The sequence below is a fragment of the Oratosquilla oratoria genome, chromosome 7 (assembly GCF_046742065.1).
Source record: "Oratosquilla oratoria isolate Oo_2021 chromosome 7, ASM4674206v1, whole genome shotgun sequence".
NCBI classification, from domain to species: domain Eukaryota; kingdom Metazoa; phylum Arthropoda; class Malacostraca; order Stomatopoda; family Squillidae; genus Oratosquilla; species Oratosquilla oratoria.
Genome location: NC_134783.1, coordinates 37,239,113 through 37,244,112, shown reverse-complemented (window position 1 = coordinate 37,244,112; position 5,000 = coordinate 37,239,113). Strand labels below are relative to the sequence as shown.

At 40.7% G+C, this 5,000-nt stretch overlaps 1 protein-coding gene across 10 annotated transcripts in view; it reads right to left on the bottom strand.

The window, feature by feature from the left end:
* LOC143027069 (transient receptor potential-gamma protein-like) overlaps positions 1 to 5,000 on the bottom strand; it is a 529,595-nt gene that overhangs the window by 133,774 nt on the left and 390,821 nt on the right. The window lies entirely within an intron of this gene.

The window sequence follows — 5,000 nt, the reverse complement described above, 5'->3', positions numbered from 1 at the left end:
CGTTAGTTAGAACCATCCTTGACTATGCGGTACAGTTTTGACCTTCGTCTTATAGAATGGATTTCAATTCACTATAATCAGTACAGAGGAGAATGGCCAAAATGATACATAGGCTCAGAAATTTACATTACGAAGAGAGGCTTAGGTACCTTAGCTTACAATCTCTGGAAAGACGTGGGTTGGTCTAATAGAGGTGTTCAAGTGAATCAAAGGTTTTGACAAGATTGACGCAAACAAGGCCATATTAAGACAATAGGGCAGGACTCGCAGTAATTGATTTGAATTGGACAAATTTAAATTTAAGAAGGAAATAGGCAAGAATTGATTTACTAATAGGGTGGTCGACGAATGGACTAAACTTAGTAACCATGTAGTGAGCGCTGAATCTATCGGTTGTTTTAAGAAACGATTAAACAACTTTATGAATAGGAATGACAGGTGGTAATGGACATGGAACTACCTAGTGTAGGCCTTATGGTCTCTTGCAGTCTCCTTCATTCTTATGCTTTTATGTAATCCTGACAAAAAGGTTGTCGTTGGAAAGGCAATACCTCAAATATATAAACACTTACGAACTAAGATGCACACAGATTTGAGACGAGGGATAATATCTTTAATTCTTCTTTCGCATAAGGTATTTGTTGATTTGAAGTAGAATACATAGTGGCTGAGGTTTTGGTCTTTATGTAGCAACAAAAGGAAAGAAACTTAAGCCACAGAAGCAACTGTAGTGTGACATAAACGAAAGCAAAAGCACGTTTCAGATAATTTGAGTAGTTTTATTGGGCCATTTTGGAGTATTGTTGTATAAATAAGAATTAAGACCAAGACTACAATATTCGACTACGATAGGACTACTAGCAATGTTCAAATGCTAGGGACGCGTTATACACGAGGCATATGAAAAAAATATATAATTTTCATAAACAAATACTGGGGGTCAAACTATACATGAATTTGGTTTATACACGAGTATATACGTTAATCGCCATTTCTGTTGCTATATAATTATCTGATATGAGATAATCTGGATTAAGTATGATCAAGTTTAATTTTGAATTGATTGACTGAAAATTGTATTTTGGGGAACAGTCAAAATATCCTAAAAATTTCAATATATATTCTGTTTCTTTTTGCCCTGTACAGCCTAACCATTTAATATATATTAGGCTACCTTATGTCACAGGGCCAATTACAGGGAGACACTAGAGGCACGTCGGTTAGAGCTGTCTCCCTCCCAGCCGTCTTCAACACCCGTCAACACCTTCATCTTTATCTAGGAGTGGAGCCCTGAGGGGTTGACATTCGGTCTCCTGAGAATGTAGATCTAGAAATCCGCAGCCCCACAGTAGCCGGCAACTATCCTTACTCTCTTCCCATAGGAAAGAAGCTTGCCCCTGGGAAGAAATCTTTCACTACTGGCTGTGTTGTTTGTCTGCAAGAACTAGTAGGAAGGGAGTAGTCGCCGGTTGTCAGGTGGAGGAAATACAAAGATGATCGAGACATTGGGTTCCATCCGGAGACCGAATACCAGCCCCTTGGGGCTCCACTTCGAAATGATTATAAGAACAAAGTTCGAGTTGTGAAGGTGGATGGTAGGGAGATGCTCATCGCCGACATACTTATACCCTGCTGTATAATAATACAATAAAAATATTGTATTAGATATAATACAGCTACATTGAATATATATATATATATATATATATATATATATATATATGTATACATATATATATATACATATATATATATATCTTTATATATATATATATATACATATATAAATATATATATACATATATAAATATATGTATATATATGTATATATATATATATATGCATATATATACTGTATATATCCGGAGTTCTGAATACATCACTTTATAGAAAGTATGTATCAAAAATATTGGTAGTCCCAGAATGTGCATAACATTTTGGTCCTGACTGTAGCTAATGACAAAATATGTCATATCGTTACTCAAATCTAATAAACCGATTTGTTTTGTGATTAACATTAATCTTCAATTAATCCCCTACATTCCCGTTAGTACCGAGAGGGGGGAGGGGAGGAATTGGGGGAAAGGGAAAGGGGGGAGGGGGAGAGGGGGAGGGGGAGAGGGGGAGAGGGGGAGGGGGGACGGGGGTGTCGCTGAGACGATTAGACTTGCCTGGTGGGAACAAGAACAACCCAATGCTTAATATTAGTTCTGCATTTCTGTTCCTTCTGTCCCTCTACTTCTCCCTCTTCCTCTTCCTCCTCCTCCTCCTCCTCCTCCTCTTCCTCCTTCTCTCCGCTCTCTTACTCTTCGTCTTTCTCCTTCTCTACTTTTATACTTCAATCCGACCCTCCTCTTCCTCCTCACCATCCTCCTCTTCCTCTTCCTCCTCCTTCATCTTCACCTCCTCCTCTCCCTTTTCTACCTTTCTGCCCTTACCCCACCCTCCTCCTCCTCCTCCTCCTCCTCCTCTACCTCACCTCTTTCTCCTTCTCTTTAAACAAATATTCTTCCTCTTCATTTTACTCTTCTTCCCTATCTTTATTTTTACCTCACCCATTCCTCTTCTTCCTCCTCCACCTCCTCCTCCCCCGCCACATCTTTTCCCTTTTCCCCTTCCTCTTCCTCTCCTCTTCTTCCTTTGGAAACTAATCTCCAGCCAAAAGAAAAATGCTGATAACTTTTAACTTTTACTCTCGCTCTCCATTCTCAGACCTTCATTAAATCTCTCCTTTAGCATCTCATTTGACTCCACATCCCTGAGGGCGGTATTGTCCCCAAGGATAGAAGCTATGGTGATCCTCTTACGCCTTGTCGTTCCTCTTCTTCCTCCTCCTCCTCCTCCTCCTCCTCCTACTCCTCCTCCTCCTCCTCCTCCTCCTCCTCCTCCTTCTCCTCCTCCTCTTATTCTTTCCCTTTTCATTTTCTTTCCTCTTGTTCCGCCTGTTCTTCTCTACCACATCTCTTCCTACTTCATCTTCCTCTTCTTCCTCCATCACTTCCTCCTCCACCTTTCCTCCTCCTCCTCTTCCTCATCTTCCCCTCCTCATCTTCCCCTTCCACATTTTCTTCCTCCTTCTTCCTTTACTTCTTCTCTTCCTCCTCCTCCTCTTGTTTTTCTATTCTTTTTTATCTCATCTCTTCCTGACCATTCCCCACCACATTTCCTCCTCTTCCTCTTCCTTTTCTACTTCCTTATCTTCTTCCTCTTATTACTCTTCCTTCCTATTCTACCTTTTCCTCTTCCTTTTCAACTTCTTTATTCTCTCCCCTCTTCTATTATTCCTCCTCTTCCACCTCTTCCTTTTCCTTTTCAATTTTTTTATCCTCTTTCTCCTCTTCTCTTTCCTCTTCCACTTCTTCCTGTTCCTTTTCAACTTCATAATCCTCTTCCTCCTCTTCTTCTCCTTCTTCTTCCACCTCTTCCTTTTCATTTTTAACTTCCTTATTCTCTTCCTCCTCCTATTACTCCTCCTCTTCCCATTCCTCTTCCTTTTCAACTTCCTTAACTTCTTTCTTCACCTATTACTCCTCCTCTTCTTCAACTTCCTCCTCCCTCCCTCCCTATCAGTTTCCTCCTCCTATTACTCCTCCTCTTCCCCTTCCTCTTCAACTTTCTTAACTTCTTCCTTCACCTATTACTCCTTTTCTTCTTCCTCTTCCTCCTCCCTCCCTCCTTTTCAGCTTCCTGCTCTTCTTCCCCTTCCTCTTCCTTTTCAAATTCCTTATCCCCTTCCTCCTCCTATTACTTCTCTTCCCCTTTCCCTTCCTCTTCAACTTTCTTATCCTCTTCCTCTTCCTATAACTCCTCCTCTTCCACCTCCTCCTCTTCCTCCTGTTCTTCTCCGATCCGACCCGCAACGAATCTCTTCCTGGTGCTTGCAGAGTCTCGGTTGCAAATTGCTACCACATTCTGTGCGTCTTCGTCATGGTGACGAGGGGCGTCAACCACTCGAAAGAAGAGCCTCCAGTATTCCTCTTCCGCCTCCTCTCACTGTTCCTCCTCCTCCCCTTTTCCTCTTCCTTATCTTGTTATTCTTCCTATCCCCCCTTTCCTCCTCCTTTTCCTCCTCGCCCTCCTCTTCCTCGTTTTCCTCCTTCTACTCTTCTCCCTCCTCCTTCTCTCTTCTTCTGCACCCCCTACTCTTCTCTGTCCTCCTCCTCCTCCTCATCTTCCTCACCCCCTACTCTTTTCCCCCTCCTATTCCTCTTCCTCCTCTTCAACTTTCTCCTTCTCCTCCTCTTCTATCTCTTTCAGGAGGAAAAGTCGTCCTTCCTGGGCCTTCGCCAGGTGGAGTTTGTCCTTAAGAGCCTTACCTCTTTTGTTTTATTCTGGCTAATACGCTTGTGATTTTTTCAACTGAGAAAGAGCTTCTCTCTAGAGAGTCTAAAGACTATATTTTTTTTTGGGCTCCCTGATGTCGAAGCGTGGGTGTTGCAGCTGGGAAAGTTTGTTTTTTTCCCACGATAACAAAAATAGATAAATACTTACGAATATAAATAAATAAATAATTAAACAAATAGATGCGTAAATAGATCAATCGATAAATCGAAAAATATACAGTAAAGTTGATAAGTTTATATATATATATATATATATATATATATATATATATATATATATATATATATATATATACATATATATATATTATTAAAATGTACCCAGTGCAAATTATCCTGACAAAAATAGCCACGCCCACACTCGCTCGTCAAGGCATAGCATTGGTGGACACGAGCAAGGAGAGTCTATGATTAGCCATTGAACGTTCGAAACATTGCTCCACCTACATCTTCGCCGACCAACCGCAAGGTCTCTTTCTCTCTCGACCGCCTATCACGTGTCAGGGATATTGTATACGGGGAGGGGCATATTTTCTATATTTTAGGTTATTTTTAGTAAAAAAAAAAAAAAAAAAAAAATGGTACTTGCTACCAAACTCGTGAGCCTTCGTATCGGTATTACATATTAATTATCAAGATTACTTAACTCAGTTGATT